Here is a 19,360-nt window from a genome sequence, read left to right as displayed (position 1 = left end):
TCTCTATTTTTGCATACATGCTCCATATGTTTCAGCCACAATGAGCTCTCCAAGCATCTCTAAGCCTGGGTGGTATATGCTCTTCTCTGTACGTTTCAATAAAATGTTAGAGAGAGGCATGTACCATCTTCCCATGGTGTCTAATTGTTCCCAGTGTCCCAAAGTCTTATTCAAATATTTTCCACAGACACAGATTGGGGATATTAACCACAAACCAGGGCTAGCTATGCATAGGCGTACTTGACTAAAAAAACAAACTCATCCACATTTTTGGGGACTGTATTGTTTTTGCTTTTTTTGTTTGGATATTTTTGGGGTTTTGTCTCTTTTGTTTTTGTTTTTGTTTTTGTTTTGGTCTTATTGGTCTATTTGTTTTGATTTTCTTTTTGTGTGTGTGTTTTTGAGGAAGTTTATGGTTTCCTTCTTGTTTTGTTTGTTTTCTCTTTTGTTCGTTTTTTGTTTGAAAGGTGTGTGTGTGTGTGTGTGTGTGTGTGTAAGATAGAAGAACATATAGAACAAAGCTGAGTAGGTAGAAAATTCCTGGGAGGTGTTGGGGATGAAACAAGATCAAATATATTATTCAAAAATTAACTAAAAATGAATAAATGAAGTAGTTATTCCCTTTGAGAGAAAAAGTCTCCTGCAGATGTCAAGGAGGTGAGCAAAGTACACTCCCAGATGTCTGAATATTTGTTTCCAGAAAAGATTAGATCTCGAGGGCTGGAGCTTAATCAATAGTTTGATCCAATAGTAGATGTTGTATTCATTTCTCTTCTGTTGCTGTGACATATTAAGAAAAAGGGGTACTTTGGCTCATGGTCCCAGAAAGGTACAGCCGACTGTAACAGGGCCCCAAACCTTAGCTCACCTGACTCCATGATGAAAGTACTATTTATCCCATTAAACTGAACATATAGACATCTCCTACCAAAATGAAAGCAAACTAATCCATAGTTCTGAGAAAGTCCCTAAATGTACTAACCTTGGTTTTTGGCTTCCATAGTTTTGCTTTTAGCTAACTGTTCTTATTATATCAACTCAGAAAGTGTGTGTGTGTGTGTGTGTGTGTGTGTGTGTGTGTGTGTGTGTGTGTAAAAACTCACACTGAGAAAGACTAGGGTCTAGACTGGGACCCAAAAATCCATTGTAATTGCTGGTCAGAAGAGGACATATTATCACAATTCTCTGGACCTGCATAAAGCAGTTGTGAGATTCCTTACATGGGTGCTAGAAAACAAGCTCTTAACCATTGAGACACCTTTCCTGCCCACCTGGATATTTCATTGAACCCTGAATATATACTCGCCAGACTCTTCACATCTCAGGGAATTAAAGCATGTGTTTCCTTACTTCACACCAGTCTTAAGATTTCCAGACCATATACATTACAGGCATGAGTTAAAGAAAATAGTGATATATTTAGTTCAATATTTGGTCTATATCCTGAGAAATGCTAGGTTGTTCTTCCCCCTGTTGATTTCATTCTCATTCAGCTTCAGCTGACGCTTCTAGACACCCTCTACCTTGTCTTCCATCATGAGCGTCTAAATCAGTCACTAATTTGACCAACTTTCTGGCTTTTAAAATTCTTCCTTTGCTGTTTCTTACCTTCTTTAAAAAAAACTTGGGGACAGAAAAGGGGCTCCCTATACCTATCCATTTAGCTTTCCTTATGGAGAACCTAGTCAGGCATGCCTGCAAGTTAACAGTCACAAAGAAGAAAATTTAAACTACCATTTGGACTATACTTTCTCTATAATGTAGCTTATGGTGAGCATTGCTGTCTTACAATAAAATCCCATTTTTAATATAATAGGCTGAATATGAAAACTTCTCATTTTCTCTTTCTTCCCCACAGGCCTAGGGGTAAGGACAGGATGGACCAAGTAAGGTAACAACCATGTGATTAGGAGAGCTAAGTGTGAAAATGTCATATGAACTATGGTTTAATCATTGAACCATTCCTTATGTGCAAGTAAATCTTTTGTCTATGAAGAAATAACTGCCATGCATGTATTCATTATTCTCAAGACTCTGGGGTCTATACTTACTCACAACAGGCTATTTTTTCTTCCTCTCTCTGGAGTAAGAATTCCTTTCTCTTTTTGAAAGAAGGAGACAAGAGACATTCTTTTTTTTTAAGGATATATTTATTTTTGTATTTAATTTATTTTTATTAGATATTTCCTTTATTTACATTTTAAATGTTATTTCCTTTTCTGGTTTCCCCTCCAAAACCTCCCTCTCACTATGCTCTTCCCCCTCCCCAGGCTCACTAACCCACCCACTCCTGCTTCCTGGCCTGGCATTCCCCTACACTGGGGCATAGAACCTTCACAGGACCAAGGGCCTCTCCTTCCATTGATGAATGACTAGGGCATCCTCTGCTTCATATGCATCTGGAGCTATGGGTCCCTCCATGAATTCTCTTTGGTTGGTTGTTTAGTCCCTGGAAGCTCTGGGTGTACTGGTTAGTTCATATTGTTGTTCTTCCAATGGGACTGCAAGCTCTTTCAGCTCCATGGGTCCTTTATCTAGCTCCTCCATTGGGGACCCTGTGTTCAGTCCCATGGTTGGCTGTGAGAATCCTTCTCTGTATTTGTCAGGCACTGGTAGAACCTCTCAGGAGACAGCTATATCAGGCTCCTGTCAGCAAGCACTCATTGGCATCCACAATAATATCTGGGCTTGGTGATTGTATATGAGATGGATCCTCAGGTGGGCAGTCTCTGGACAGTCATTCCTTCAGTCTCAGCTCCAGACTTTCTCTTTGTAAATCCTCCCTTGAGTATTTTGTTACCCCATCTAAGAAGGATCAAAGTATCCACACTTTGGTCTTCCTTCTTCTTGTGTTTCATGTGGTTTGCAAATTGTATCTTGGGTATTCTGAGCTTCTGTGTTAATATCCACTTATCAGTGAGTGCTGATCATGTGCATTCTTTTGTGATTGGGTTACCTCACGCAGGATGATAGCCTCCAGATCCATCCATTTGCCTAAGAATTTCATAAATTCATTGTTTTAAATAGCTGAGTAGTACTCCATAGTATAAATGTATCACATTTTCTGTAAACATTCCTCTGTTGAGGGACATCTGGGTTCTTTCCACCTTCTGGCTATTATAAGTAAGGCTGCCATGAACATAGTAAAGCATATGTCCTTATTACATGTTGGAGCATCTTCTCGACAAGAGACATTCTTAATGGAAAGAAAAGGAATTAGAAGGTGCTATCGCACATTTGTGCCACAATTATTTGTTGGAAGTATGAAGCTTATTTGGTTTGAAAAACTCAAAGAAAAGTCCCAGGATACAGCAGACTTTCAGTTTCACCTGTGTATAATTTATGTAATGTTTATATCAGATTATGGACATCAGACATCCTAAGTGATGCTGAAATAAGACCATTTTGGACACTGGGATAGAAAGACTGCAGTTTCAATTTCTGAATTACATGATATGGGAACACTAAGGGTAGAATATTATGGTCTAAGTATTCTTGTCTCCATACAGAAGTGAGGAGAATGAAATTTTAACTGAAATCCTAACCACTAAGGTAATGGTATCAGTAGGTAGAACATGGCACAAGAAGCTAGGCTACAATTACAGTATGGGTGATTAAAAAAGCCATGGAGGACAGAGCCATCCACTCTGTCAAATGAAAATACAGAACTTATTACCTGTCGAGTAGAACATTAAGTTTGTCTGTGAATTGATCTGGGAATTTTTAGCTCTCTAGAACTGTAGAAATGATTCTGTTACTGAAAGGTGTGGGGTTCAAGGAGGACCTTTAGGTGGAGTGTACTTTCAAGTCAGAGATTTACTGGAAGAGTTATTAATGTCAGCCAGAAAAAGGCATAGCAGGCGCTCTATGGAGAGTTCAGGCCAATGAAACAAAGTGGGTCCATTCTCACAGTTCTCAAAGAAGGCAGCCTCTTTGTGACTATGTACCCAGACTGCTGATTCCTGGGTTGTAGGGGGAGGGAAGGAAATTCCAGGGTAGAAATGTGGTATTCCCAACTCTGGTAACCTGAGGTCTACAATGTTCCTTGATGAAGTGAGAATGCACCCACCACGATCCTGGAACCTGGATACCTGGGGAGTTTTGATAGGTGGTTACAGATTCAGGGGCTCACTCTTTTCTCTATAGACAGGCGGGCATGGCCTGATTAGCCTGTAGCTGGAAACCTGACAATATTTATAAACACATTCAATTGATGGTACTTTATTAGAGTACCCTGAATGGACCAAGCATTCATTCAGTCCATTTTTTCTAAGTGCTTAATATGTGTTTGAATTATATTGGGCTTTACATTAAGTAAAATTTAAGCTCCATGAGTTATTCTAAATGCAGTAACACTCATTTTGCATTTTAATCTTCAGGTGTTGTGCCTGTTCACAAGCCTCAAGAGACTATCAGGGAGTCAATTCCAATGCAACCACACTAGGATCTTTTTATTCAAGCTCGAGGTTGGACTGAATACTGGCCTTGATGAAGCAGGATGGAAAGGTGAAGCCCTGGGCCCTCAGCTGACAGGGTTTTATTGGAAATGGCAAGCAGGAAGGGGAGGGGGAAATGAAGAAGGAGAGGGAGGGGTATAGGCTGGCACATATCTGATTCGGAGGTTATTATGGAATTTTGCTGCCCTTTAAAATAATTGGCTGGTGCTGGGAGCCAAATCATAAACTCAACTTCTGCTTTCCTCCTGATTGATGGCTGTTAGGAAGTGAAGTGCCACATAACTTGTAGCTTGGAAATTGGTGCTAGATGCAGGATTGTTGGGGAGTAACCTGGAAACTGGTGCTAGAGAGTTCAACCTTAGGTCAGGTTCTCTAAGATGGAGTCTGAACCCAAGATCTGTTCTCTCATAGGTAGGATTCTAAAAGGAATGTCTAGCATAGATCTGACATAATGTGAATTCTATCAACACATTTTAACCATAATACATATTATATATTTGTAAAAAGAATAAATTTAAATGAAAAGAGAAGGCAGCCATATTTTCAAGAGAAACTGACTTCTCTGTCAATGTATGCATTTACTCTTTGCTTCTTCATTCTTCATTGTACAAAAGTCTAGGCGTCATTTCTCAATGTCATTTATGTTCTGGAATCATAGGCTTTAGTATTAAGGCAAGGTCATTCTTCTCATATTGTTGCTCACATAAGTATTTTTTTTTTCATTTAATCAGAAAATGTAAGTTAACAGGGTGTCCTGAAAGTGTTTCAAGAAACTTCAAGGGAGATCTAGTCTGTCATTACATTTAGAAAGAAGGATTTATGGACATACCATCCCCCATGCATAAGCAACACTTATTTCTGTGTGATTTGCCGAGGTTTTTTGCATTTGGAAGCCTGAATTTATCTTTGCTGTATAATCCAATCCTAACCCTGATAAAGGAAACCATTAGCTCACCTCATCCCTGCTTAAAAAGAGAATTTATATGCAACAAAAACACCATTCAGAAGTGTGTTCAGAGCTGATTGTATCTAAAAACCACATGAGGTAGTTCTCAAAATTAAATCACATCCACGCAGAACTTTTTTCATTTGCATTTGATTTGTATTGCTTCCAAATTTCCATATTTTTAAAATCCTCTCTCATCTAGCAATTAGGAAGAATGTATGCTTGCCGGTTGTGAAGGAAGTTACTACCTAAATATACATAGGAGATACAGTGCAACTACTGCCACACAGGGTTAAAGGGGATTGGCATTCACTCATAAAGCAACATCTCTATATCACCTTGCTGAGCCTTAGACAGATGAGATGAGGGGAAAGATAACGAAGCCTATAAAGAAAACCTCTTTGGAGAAAAATATGCATTCTAACTCAAAGTTATAGGCTATGATTAGTTTTCTGTATTCCTGGTTGTCCTCACCTTGACCCTCCTATGCTGCAGCATCGGTAATTCTTATTTCCTCCCTCTGCACTGGAATCTTTGGGGTCTTTTAACTGTGATCAAGTCTCTCTTTACATTTTTAGGTTTTGAGAAAGGCAAATTCTTAAAGTAAAATGTGACAAAATTTTGACAGTACAATGTTAGAGTCAGGAGCAAGGTGAAAACCTTCTCTTGGTGTGTGTGTGTGTGTGTGTGTGTGTGTGTGTGTGTGTGTGTACAACATAAGTACACATTTGTGTAGAGGACAGAGGTGAACTTTGAATGTCATTTTTCAAGTGTCATTCTGGAACTCACTAAGTAGGACAAACTGCCTCCACTGGCTCTGGGATTACAACCACATGTCGCATCCTTGGCCTTTTTAAATTTTGTTAGAATGATTATTTTTAACATGGGTTCTGGGAATTGAATATATGTCTTTCAACTTGCTATGAACTATCATGCCAATTTTTCTCTCTGTTTCTGTATTACAGCCTATTTGGTCAGTTACGCTTGCCACATATGGTTTAATGGCGGAGTTCACATAATTCTTCAGACACTTGCAAAAATATTTTGTCTTCAAAGTTGGAGGTAGCCTTTTAGACCATAGCAATTTAAAATGTGTACTGTGTCTTTACGTTGTCCTCAGAATTGTTAGTTTTCAGACTGTGATAAACATAAAATTTAAAATTATCATACTCCATGAAATTTATTGATGTGTATAGTGAAAACATTGGCTTTAAGTTTTCACGTCCTTCCTAAAAATTTTGTTTTCAAATAACTTACTTACTTTATTAAATCACTGACTAAAAAGAGAATTAAAATAAAAACTGGGCATTGCAAAACATTCCATCATCTCAAAACTTGAAAAGTAGAAGCAGGTGGACCAGAAGCTTAATGTCCCCCAAATTCGTTAGTGGGTCGGAGGCCACTTTGGCCTATGCAACACTATCTCAGAAACCTGAAGTCTTAAGTAAAACTGAAATTATAACATTCAAAGAATTAGAAATACTTTTCCAGACTCTTGTATTATATTCACTGGAAGACTGGCAGTGTTTTTTTTTTTAAATACTGTTGAGCAGATTATGATATTGAAAGTAATATCTAGAACATCTAGACTGAAGACCAGCAGCTCCCCTAAAATCCTTGCTGTCTGCAGGGCCAGATTAGGACTACTGAGACATTCAGTCTTGTGAACCCAGCAATTACCAGCCTCTGTTTTAAGTCAGTCATTGTTGGATTTCATTCTACAAGGCAATCTAATCTCTCTCTCTCTCTCTCTCTCTCTCTCTCTCTCTCTCTCTCTCTCTCACACACACACACACACACACACACACAAACACACACACACACACACAGAAAGAGAGAGAGAGAGAGAGAGAGAGAGAGAGAGAGAGAGACAGACTCAGAGAAAGAAGATAGATAATAGACAATAAATAGGCATATAGATAATAGATGATAGATGAGGGTGAGAAATAGAGAATGGAATAATATATGATAGAATATAGTAGAATATAGAATAGAATAATTGTGTGAAAATAAGGACCAGTTCTTACAGTCAGTTTCAGAAAGATAGACCAGTTACAAGTGAAATGCTAGCATTTAACTTTAAAATGTCACTCCAAACCCCTCATGGTAAAGACCAGGTCCCAAAAAGGGTTTAATTATCAAGAAGAAAAAACCTTAAGGGATGGGACATCGTGGGATGTCTTTGATCACATAGGATTATTGGAACCTGATCTCTTTCATTTTCTAGTAATGCGATGTATGGTTTAGTTCTGCCATGACTTCCCACCATGCTAAAGGGCCAGTGGACTATTGAATGAGACCTTTACTCTTTGAGCTATAGTAACCGTTTCCCCTTGCAACTTGACTAGCTCAGGGTCTTTTTTTTTTAATAAAATGAAGCAGGGTTAACATATCAAGCCCATGCTTCTAGATATGCCCATCTTTGGTTATTAAAAAAAAAAAGAACGTATAAGAGTTTCTAGAGGAATAAAGGTCATTTACTGGTTTTTATTTGATTTTGAGATACAAGACTTTCATTTTTCTTTTGTGGGGCATATCTATGACCTTTTCCTGTGTAATTCAATCATGTTTGTTTCTGTTTTGCCATAAAAAACACATAAACTGTGAAAGAAAATTGAGATTAATGTGCATATACAAAGAAAGGAAGCTAATGGGAATGTCTATGTGCACATGGCACAGTAATTTGTAAGAATGAGTATGAAAACTTTAATAAAAGATACATACTACTGAAAACAATAGATGAGCTAATTACTCAATTGTGTAGCCTTTACATCTATAACCCAGTACCACTAAGTCAACCAGTACAGACTGTAGTGCTGTCATCCAGTATCACTTAGTCAGCCAATGCAGCCTACAGTGCTGTGATCCAGTGTCACTAACTCAACCAATGCAGCCTGGAGTGTTGTGATCCAGTACCACTGAGTCAACCAATGCACCCTGTAGTGCTCTTTGGACCTACTGGGAACCATAAGAATTGAACATTATGTTTAATCAGAACAAGTCGCTCAAAGTGTGTAGTCTTTTCCTAGAAAACTGCACTTTCATATCTATGTCAGAAGCATTAAACATTAGCTGCCCCATTCCAGAGGAAGAGAACTATAGGTAGGTGAAAGTTTCTAAGCTTGCTCCAGACAAGCAAACTCCAGAGACTGTTGGAACAGAAATTTGAGGAGCAAGTCTCATTTCTGTGTTCTTTCTTACTATAGAACAAATCACTCCAAAGCTTAACAGCTTAAATCAAAGCACACGTTCATTATCTCCAAGTTTATGAGTCAGAATCCAAGCTATGTTTGGCTGGAGTCTCTGGTTTATCATTTCTTAGAAAACTACAAGCAAGTCCTTGGCAGGGAGTCTGTCCTCTTCTCTCAAGGCCTGCCTAGGGAAGTGTTCCATTCCAAGCTCACCATGTAGTTGGCAAGGTTTTAATTCCATGTCAGTGACAGGATTTAGAGCTTTAATTCTTCACTGGCAATTGGCCAAGAACCGTCCCCAGTTCCCTGACATCTGGGCTCCTCTACCATAGCAGCTGGTTTCAGCTAAGTTTGCAGTCTGTTGCCAGAAGGGAAGCCATGGTCTTTTCTGAGCTAATCTTTGAAGTGATACTCCTTCAGAGCTGTTGTATCCTCTTGGTTATAAGCCAGCTACTCAAGGGGAAGGGACTCTACAAGGACATTGATGCCAGGAATCAGGGATCATTAAGGTCTATCCTTGAAATCTGTCTCCCGTGTTATGAGGGGCTATAAACAATATGATGATTAGAAGAGGAAGCATTTCATCTTTCTCTGCTTAAAAGATAAATGAGTTTGCAGGCTTTATCTTATTCAAATTTTAGAGTAGTGGGACTTATATTTATATGATAGAAGCCAAAAACTTTTATATACCTCTTGGTCCTAGAGTGGAGGATAGTAATGAAAATCAGTATGGAAGTCTGTCAAAATAGCACTAAAACTGGACCTACAATATGATTCCACAGGTGTACATATACCCAAAGCACTTTACAGTGTTCCCTACATGCCTGTATTTACTGTAGCACTGATTACAATACTAGAAATACGAAACTAGTCTAGTTGTCCATCATCAACACACAGGAGGATAATTATTGTATAAACATACCATATAGTTGTATTTACTTGTAAAGAAAAATAGAAGTAATAGCATTTGCAAGAAACAGAGCTGGAGGTCACCGTGTGAAACAAAATGAAATGACCTAGCCTCAGAAAAATAAACATCACATGTTTTCTCACATATAGAATCTGGAATTACATTTATATACACCAAGAGAGTGTCTTACTTAGGGTTGCTATTGTTGTAATGAAACAACATGACCAAAGAAAAAGATTTCATTCACAGTTCTATATAACTGTTCATCATCTAAAGCAGCAGGACAGGAACTCAAGTAGGGCAAGAGCCAACTTTGAGTCAGAAACTGATATAGCAGACATGGAAGAGTTCTGCTAACTGGTTTGCAACTCACAGTTTATTTAGTTGTAGAGGAGTTTTAATCCAGCAATATGGCTCTCTGGTCATATCCAAAGACTTCTAAGTCTCTGTTATCAGGTTGGATCATGGACACACACCTTTAATCCCAAACAATGAGGTCTACTTGAGTGGCAGATGAAATGATGTATCAGAGAAAGATTTGACAGAATGAGTCAAAGATAGGATATATCTAACTCAGTACAGGAAAGTGAAGTTACTTAAGAGAAGTGCAGGGAGAGATATCAGTCATTGTGGGAGTCAGTGCCTTGAGTGTGATACAGCAGAATTGAGTTCATTTGTAAACTCATGCAGTTCAGTACAAGACAGCAGACGCAGGTGAGGCTAGAGGATAAGGAGAAAGACAGAACAAATTGCCAGAATTATATTGAGGTCAAGGAGAGCAATTCAGTACAAAGCTGAGAGAATCCAGATTGAAGCAGTCAACATGGAGAGGAATGTAAGCCAGAAGAGCTTAGTTGAATCAGCCAGCCTGAGTTTAGAAAGAACTAGAAAGGGTGAGCTTATTCAGCAGTAAGCTTCAGAGACAACAATTACACCAGGTGAATACATGTTACATTTACACTCAGCCTGCTTTCTCATAAAACCCAGGAATACCAGCCCAGAGGTGGTACCATCCACAATGGGATAGTCCTTCCCTCATCGATCATTAAGAAAATGTCTTACAGCCATATATATGGACACATTTTCTCATTTGAGGCTCCCTCTTCTCTCATGACTCCATCTTGTTTCTAGTAGACATACATCTAACCAATACACCTGATATCTTGTCAACATGACACAAAAACATCACTTTTCAATTAGAACCTCTCTTTTCTCATTTACTCCCAAGATGGCCTGTCAGTATTAATACGATAATAGAAAATATAAATAACTATAAATGTGCCACATTCCTTACAAATTCAAACATTTTAATAGTTCAGTCATTTAAAACTATCTAGAACAAAAAGAAGCAAGTGAACCCAAGAGGAGTAGAAAGCAGGAAATAAAGAAAACTGAGGGCTGAAATCAACCTAATAGAAATAAAGAGAGCAAATCAAAGAATCAAAATTAAAAAAAAAATCAGGAGCTGGTTCTTTGAGAAAACTAACAAGATAGATAAACCCTTAGCCAGACTAACCAGAGGGGACAATGACAGTTTCCAAATTAACAAAATCGGAAATGAAAAGGGAGACATGACAACAGAAACTGAGGAAATTCAATGAACAATAAGATCCTATTACAAAACTGGAAAAATATAGATAAGATGAATGATTTTCTAGACAGATACCAGGTACCAAAGTTAAATCAGAATCAGATAAACCATCTAAACAGTCCTATACCCACTAAAGGAATAGAAGCATTCATTAAAATTCTCCCAACCAAAATAGCCCCGGACCAGACTGTTTTAGTACAGAATTCTATCAGATCTTCAAAGAAGACCTAATACTAGTACTCTTCAAACTATTCTACAAAATACAAACAGAAGGAACACTACCCAATTCATTCTATGAAGCTACAGTTACATTGATATCAAATCCACACAAAGACCCAACAAAAAAAGAGAACTTCAGAACAATATCACTTATGAATATTGATGCAAAATTACTCAATAAATTCTTGCAAATTGAATCTAAGAACACAGCAAAACGATCATTCACCATGATCAAGTAGGCTTCATTCCAGGGATGCAGAGATGGTTCAGTATATGGAAATTCATCAACATAATCCACTATATAAACAAACTCAAAGGAAAACAAAACACATGATAATCTCATCAGAAGCTGAAAAAGCCTTTTACAAAATATAACACCCCTTCATGTTAATAGTCTTGGAAATATTAGGAATTCAAGGCCCGTGCCTAAACATAATAAAAATAATAAACAGCAAACCAGTAGGCAACATCAAACTAAATGGGGAGAAATTTGAAGCAATCACACTAAAATCAGGGACCAGACAAGGCTGCCCACTCTCTCCCTATCTAATCAATATAGTACTTGAAGTTCTAGCCAGAGTAATAAGACAAAAATTGAGGTCAAAGGGGTAAAAATTGGAAAGAATGAAGTCAAGATATCACTATTTCAGATGATATGATAGTATACATAAGTGACCCCCACATTTCCACCAGAGAACTCCTACAGCTGATAAACAACTTCAGCAAAGTAGTTGGATATAAAATTAACTCAAAAAAAAAATCAGTAGCTTTGCTATATCCAAAGGATAAACTGGCTGAGAAAAAAATTAGGAAAACTATACCCTCTTGACAATAGTCACAAGTAATATAAAATGTCTTGGTGTTAGTCTAAACAAACAAGTGAAAGATCTTTATGACTAAAATTTCAAATTCTGAAGAAAGAAATTGAAGATCTCAGAAGATGAAAAGATTTCCTATGCTCATGGATTGACAGGATTAACATAGCAAAAGAAAAAGAAAAAAGAAAAATAGCCATCTTACCAAAAACATTCTACAAATTCAATGCAATCCCCATCACAATTCCAACTCATTTCTTCACCGAGGTATAAAGAACAATTCTCAAATTCATCTGCAGTAAAAAAAAAAAAAAACCCTGGATAATGGAAACTATTCTCAACAATAAGAGAACTTCTGGGTTAATCACCATCTCTGAACTCAATATACTACAGAGCAATAGTGAGAACAAACTAAATGGTAGTAGTACAGAGACAGGCAGGTAGATCAGTGGAATAGAATTGAAAACCCAGAATTAAACCCACAGACCTATGGTCATTTGATCTTTGACAAAAATTTCAAAACCATCCAGTGGAAAAAAGGCAGCATATTAAACAAATGGTGCTGGCTCAATTGGTGGTTGGCATGTAGAAGAGTGCAAATTGATCCATTCTTATCTCCTAGTACAAAGGTCAAGTCCAAGTGGATCAAGGACCTCCACATAAAACCAGATACACTGAATCTAATAGAAGAGAAAGTGAGAAAAAGCCTCGTACATATCAGCACAGCGAGAAATTTCCTGAACAGAACACTAATGGCCCAGGCTCTAAGATCAAGAATAGACAAATGGGTTCTCATAAAACTGAAAAGCTTCTGCAAGGAAAGGGACACTGTCAACAGGACAAAAAAGCAACCTACATAATGGGAAAAGATCTTTACCAACCCTATATCTGATAAGAGAGCTAATATCCGATATATACAAAGAACTCAAGAAGTTAGAGTCCAGAGAACCAAACTACCTTGTTAAAATGGAGTACAGAGCTAAAGAAAGATTCTCAACTGGGGAATCCCAAATGGCTGTGAGGCATCTAAAGAAATGTTCAACATCTTTAGTTATCAGGGAAATGCAAATCAAAATGACCCTGAGATTCCATCTCTTGCCAGTCAGAATAGATAAGTTCAAAAGCTCAGGTGAAGGCAGATGCTGGAGAGAACGTGTAGAAAGAGGAATACTCCTCCATTGCTGATAGGATGGCAAGCTGGTACAACCACTCTGGAAGACAGTCTGGTGGTTCTAAAGAAAATTGAACATAGTTCTATCTGAGAACACAACTATACCACTCCTGGACATATACCCAAAAGATGCTCCAACATATAACAAGGACACATGCTTCACTATGTTCATAGCAGCCTTATTTTTAATAACAAGGAGCTGGAAACAACCCAAATGTTCCTCAACAAAGGAATGGATATATAACATGTGATACATTTACACAATGGATTACTATTCAGCTATTAAAGAAAATGACCTCATGAAATTCACAGGCAAATGGATGGAACTAGAAAATATCATCCTGAGTGAGGTAAGCCAGTCACAAAAGACCAAATATAGTATATACTTACTAATAAGTGGATATTCGCCAGGCTACAACTCACAAAACATATGAAGCTCAAGAAGAAAGAAGACCAAAGAAGGGATGTTTCAGTCCTACATACAAGGGAAACAAAATAATCATAGGAGGAAGAGGGTGTAAGGCATCTGTAAGGGAGAGAGAGGAGGAGGAAAAGGGGGGCAGGATCAGGTGTTGGGGGAAACAGGGGAGATGTACAGAGGGTCAGAATATTAAACAGAGGTGTATAACTATAGGGTATGGGGAACTGGAGGTAGTCAACAGAAAGTTCCAGATACCAGGAAATCAAGAGGCTCCCAGGTCCCAAAGGAGGTGACATTAGATGAAATACCCCCAAAAGGGGGGAAAGAACCTGTAGGGATCATATCCAGAGGTTAGATATGGCCCCCAGGTTGAAGGATGGGGCCATCTACCCGTCTCAAAAATATTAACACAGAATTCCCGTCTAAAAGAAATACAGGGAAAAAGAGTGGATCAGAGACTGAAAGAAAGATCATCCAGAGACTGCCCCACCTAGGGATCCATCCCATCTGCAGACACCAAACCCAGACATTATTGTTGATGCCAAGAAGTGCTTGCTGACAGGACCCTGATATGGCTGTCCTCTACAGACTCTTCCAGAGCCTGACCAATACAGATGCCAACCATCAGGCTGAGCATGGGGATCCCAATGAGGAGTTAGGGGAAGGACTAAAGAAGCTGAAGAGGTTTGTAACCCAATAAGAATAAAAACAATATCAACCAATCAGAACCCCCAGAATTCCCAGGGACTAAACAACAAACCAAAGAGTACACTTGGCTTAAACTGCTTATGTAGCAAAAAATGGCCTTATCTGGCATGAACTAACTGGAGGAGTGGCCCTTGGTCCTTTGGAGACTCGATGCCCTAATGTTGGGGAATGCTAGGGCAGTTAGGCTGGAGTGGGTAGGTGGTTAGGAAAGACCCTTCATAGAAGCAGGGGAGAGGTAAAGGGATAAGAAGTTTGTGGAGGTGAAACTGGGAAGGAGGATAACATTTGACATATAAGTAAATAAAATAACCAATAAAAACCAACCAAACAAAAAACAATCAAAGACAAATAAATAAAAATATCCAGTCTCTTTAAATATTCGAGATCTCTTTTTAATGTTCAGCTTCTCAACTGTAGGCTCCTGTAAAAAATTAAAATTATGTATTTTGTTACTTCAAGAGGGAAGAACCAGAGCCCTGTTCCAATCTGAACAAAGCAAACCTGAAACTCAACAGTGAAAATAACTTAATGTCCAATATCTGGGATTAACTCATGATCTCTGGACTCCTCCAAAAGGCTTGCGATGCTTCTCTGCTCCACCCTCTATAGCACACACAGCTTGTCTCTCAGGTGCTGGCAACCTCTACTCCACTGCTTCTGCTGTTTGAGTGGTCATACCATGGTACTGGCATTTCAAAGTGCTCAAGTTTCTGCAGAAAATGGACAGCACTTTCACAAGTAGCCTCTCCTGGATGCTCTTTGTGGTATCAAGCCTCAGCTTCTCTCCATGAGACCTTCAGTACTGGTGTTTAACTGCAGCTGAGGCTGTACCTTCTCCAATGGTCTAACGTTGTCTCTCACAGTGCAAAACCTCAGCTGCTTTTCCTGATCCTGTCATGTCTTCAAACTAGTACGACCTGGGTGACTCTTAAATATTACCAAGTTCAGATGCCACCAGGAGGCAAAACCTTGGCTGTCTCTGCAACACAGTTTCTGTGCACTGACTCTAAGGGAACACCTCTCAGAAAATTTTACCTAAAAGATGCTGGTCTGTCTATTTATTTATTCCTCTTCACTATACATCCTCCTCACTGGCCCCTCCCAGTCATTCCCTCTCACAATCCTTACCCCACCCCCTCTCCCATTCTCCTCTGAGGAGATGGGGGTTCCCCTGGATATCCCCCAACCATGGAACCTCAAGTTTTGTCAAGGCTAGGTGCTTCTTCCCATACTGAGGCCAGACAGTGAGAAGAACATATCCCATAAACAGACAACACCTTTTGGGATAGGTCTGGCTCCAGTTGTCCAGGACTCACATTAAGACCATGCTGCACATCTGCTAGGTCCATCCTATGTATGCTCTATGGCTGGTGACTCAGTCTCTGAGAATCCCAAGGGTACATATATGTTGGTCTTCCTTCGGAGTTCGGCTCCAGCTGAGCAGCACCAGTTGTCCCACTAAAGTGAAGGTTTTAATTAAGTACTTCTCATTTCTTGTAAGTTCCAGCTAGCCAGAACCACATTCTCAACTAAAATTAGCAAATGGCCCCTATAGAAAATTTATGTGGCTCCCAGACTTCCCTCTGGTTCAGGACAAGCCAGGTCTTGATTGTCTGCATCACTATATTTTCATCTTCCAAGCTCCCACAGAAAAACTTTTAATACTCAATGGTTTTTCTATTTCAAAGTTACAAAGTCCTTCTGCAATCTTCCCCAAAACAAAGCCAGATCTGTCATAGTAATGCCTAATGATCCTGTCATAGTTAGAGTTACTATTGCTGTGATAAAACACCATAAACAAAAGCAATTTAGGGAGGATAGGATTTTTTAACTCACAGTTCATTAAAAGCAGTGAGGAGGGAGACTCAATCAAAGCAGGAATCTGGAGGCAGGAGCTGATGCAGAGGCCATAGAGGGGTGCTGCTTACTGGTTTGCTTTCCATGGCTTGCTCAGCCTGCTTTTTAAATTATAATTCAGGACCACCAACCCAGAAATGACACCACCCACAAAGGACTAATTAAGAAAATTTCCTACAGGTTTGCATACAGCCCCATCTCATGGAGACATTTTATCAACTGACCCCCCCCCAGGATAAGTCTAGCTTGTTTGTCAAATTATTGTGAAACTATCCAGCAAAGAGAGTTAAGTATATAAAAAATAAACATAATATATTTACCTACATGTATATATTTTATAGATTTATATATTTATTTACAGCAGATATAGTCATACAATATTTAAAAGTATGTATTTATTAGCATAAATATATTCATGTGTTTATTTAAATATATGCATATATATTTACTGATTTAAACTAAGAAGAATATATTTTGCAAGTATAAATATATATATATATATATATATACATATAGTTAAACATACACAGTTACATAGAAAGAGAATAAAATATCTAGAGTTAAAGTTGTATCAATATGTATATTTATACATACTAAAAACTAAATACACAGAACTGAGTATAATATATGTTTCTATATGTGTCTGTATATAAAAACGTAGTGATATATACATGTAATTTCATAGAGAGAATTAAATATTTAGTCATAAATCCATATATATTTTATTTATTTATCTATGTGTGATGTGAAAATAGAATGGGAATATGAGAGGAGAGGAAGCAGTCTAAAAAGAGGGGGACAGGAGAGGACATGGGGTATATGTATCAGAGAAGCAGAGAAAGGGCTGTATTTGGGAGAAAGGAGACCAGTAATATGGGAAAAGGAGGATGGACAGAGACAAAGAACAATGCTGTCTGTGAATGACAAAACCGCATGAAACACGTAGCGGTTAACTGGTTAATCAGCTTTGGTTACTCACAGGTCAAGTGCACACTGACCCCACCCAGGAGCTCTGGATTCACGAATGAAAGACACACACTAGCAAACTAATTTTGATATGCCTTGACTAGCTCAATGGCTGGGCACTTGTAAACCTCCCCAGGCCTAGCAAACACTTCCCTCTGGGTTTCCTGAGTTAACATCTTTTAAAATCTTTCTTTCATCTCTGTTACATCAGACTGAATCATGGAAGTGGCCCAGCCATTGGCTGCATGGCAGTACTTACTGCCAATCGAAGCCAGCTTGGGTCAGGGACTCTCAGCATCTGGAAGCACAGCTTTTTTGTAGCCAAGTTAAGACAAAGCATTAGAACCAACTCCCAATAGGAAAAAATGCCCACATACAAACAGAAAATAAAAATGGATACCTTCTATCCATCTGTTCACCAAACCACAGAGGCTTTTCTCTGTACCCTTCCCTGAAATGGCCATGTTCCTTCCCAGTGGGAACAAGGTACTGGGCCTTTGAGCCAAACTGAGTTCACCCCCCCCCCCGAAGTCCCCTGTAATTCTAGTTTTTAGAAGAAAACTGTTTCTGAACAAGGTGGATGAGGATAAGCTCAGGTAAAAGGGTGCAGGTTTCTGGAAATTTCTTCATTCTCAACAAGTTCCTAGTGGGGGTTCTGAGAACAATATTTTCCACCATCACAGTCCCCAAATGGCAGTCTATTTCTTTTTATTAATTTTTTATATCTGGGAGAGAATATTTTGATCTCTTAATATTGATCTTCTCAGAATCTCTGCACCCAGATATTCAATTTAGATTTCAAATATTTGTATGCCAGTAGGTTAGCTTGATAGTGGAAGGAGGGCATATTCCATAGCACTTATCATTCTTATGAGATGATCACAAATCTTCAAGGGGACATGTTTGCATGTATCATGGGTAACACTGTAATGACCAAATAGATATTACTGATAGCAGAGATATAGCCCAGAGAGTTAGAGACAACTTGGTGGAGAACATGCACATATCAGGGAAAGAAAGAGAAAATGATTAGAGGAATGGGTCTAAAGGCACTTTAGTAACACAAAATGACTTTCAATAATTTTCATTTTTCCCTATCTTCTATGCATGTGTACCTACGCATGCATGCATGTACATTTGTGTGTGTGTCGATGTGTGTGTCTATTTGTGTGAATATGTAGACAATAAACCAACCTTGAATGTCATCTTTAGGAACAGCATCCATATCATTTGAGACAGGATCTCTCACTGGGCTGGAGCTGACTAATTAGGATAGGCTGACTGGCCAGTGAGTACCCAGGACTTGCGTTTCTTCACCTTCTCTGTTCTGGGAGCATGCATCACAACATATACCATTTCTAGAGATCACACTTAGGACCTTGAACTATCAGGGGAATGCTTTACTGAGTTGTCTCCAGAGCCCCAGTATTTGGTTACTTTCATTTGATGGACTTTACAATATGATCACATGCGAAAGGGCAAAGAGAAAGCCATAGTAACCAATGGTGGTTATTTTTAGGCATAGCTGGTGTGGGAAACTTCCTTTACACTTGATGCTATTCTAGCACAAACTATAGGCTCCAGGTGCTAAAGCACAAAAAGACAGGATACAAAAAGTCTGATAAGAAAGAGTTCAGTAGCCAAGGGTGACTGAAAAACTCTATTATATGTTAGAAGCCCAAGGTAAATAAGTTCGGGCATGAAGGTAGATGTTCTAACAATCATCATTTTTCATTGGCTTGTTGTGAGACAAGATCCACAAAGGTCCTTCTAGCTGCAAGTTCTCCTTGTAGCTGAGGAAGACCTTGAGACTTGGTTCTCATATCATGAGCTCCAAGCACTGGGACTACTGTGTACCTTCACCAGTTTATTCCATGCTGGTACTGAAAACCCTGGATTCATACATACTTACCCGCAAGCACTCTATTCACTAAACTGAGCAGGCTCCAGGCTGGAAAACCCACTGCAAACTTTTTATTATTAGGTATATTCTTCATTTACATTTCAAATGCTATCCCAAAAGTCCCCCATACCTCCCCACACACTCCCCTACCCACCCACTCCCACTTCTTGGCCCTGGCATTTCCCTGTACTGAGGCATATTAAGT

At 38.8% G+C, this 19,360-nt stretch overlaps 1 long non-coding RNA gene across 1 annotated transcript in view; it reads right to left on the bottom strand.

Moving 5' to 3' along the window:
* Gm28590 (predicted gene 28590) overlaps nucleotides 1-16,377 on the bottom strand; it is a 47,036-nt gene extending 30,659 nt beyond the window's left edge. The window contains exon 1 of the long non-coding RNA NR_151524.1: nucleotides 16,266-16,377. This is a non-coding gene — a long non-coding RNA (predicted gene 28590). The remainder of the gene's footprint in view (nucleotides 1-16,265) is intronic.
* Between the last annotated feature and the right edge of the window lie 2,983 nt (nucleotides 16,378-19,360).

The sequence above is a fragment of the Mus musculus genome, chromosome 1 (genome assembly GCF_000001635.26).
Source record: "Mus musculus strain C57BL/6J chromosome 1, GRCm38.p6 C57BL/6J".
NCBI classification, from domain to species: Eukaryota; Metazoa; Chordata; class Mammalia; order Rodentia; family Muridae; genus Mus; species Mus musculus.
Note: the sequence above shows the minus strand (reverse complement) of the source record. Positions and strands in the feature narration are given on the sequence as shown.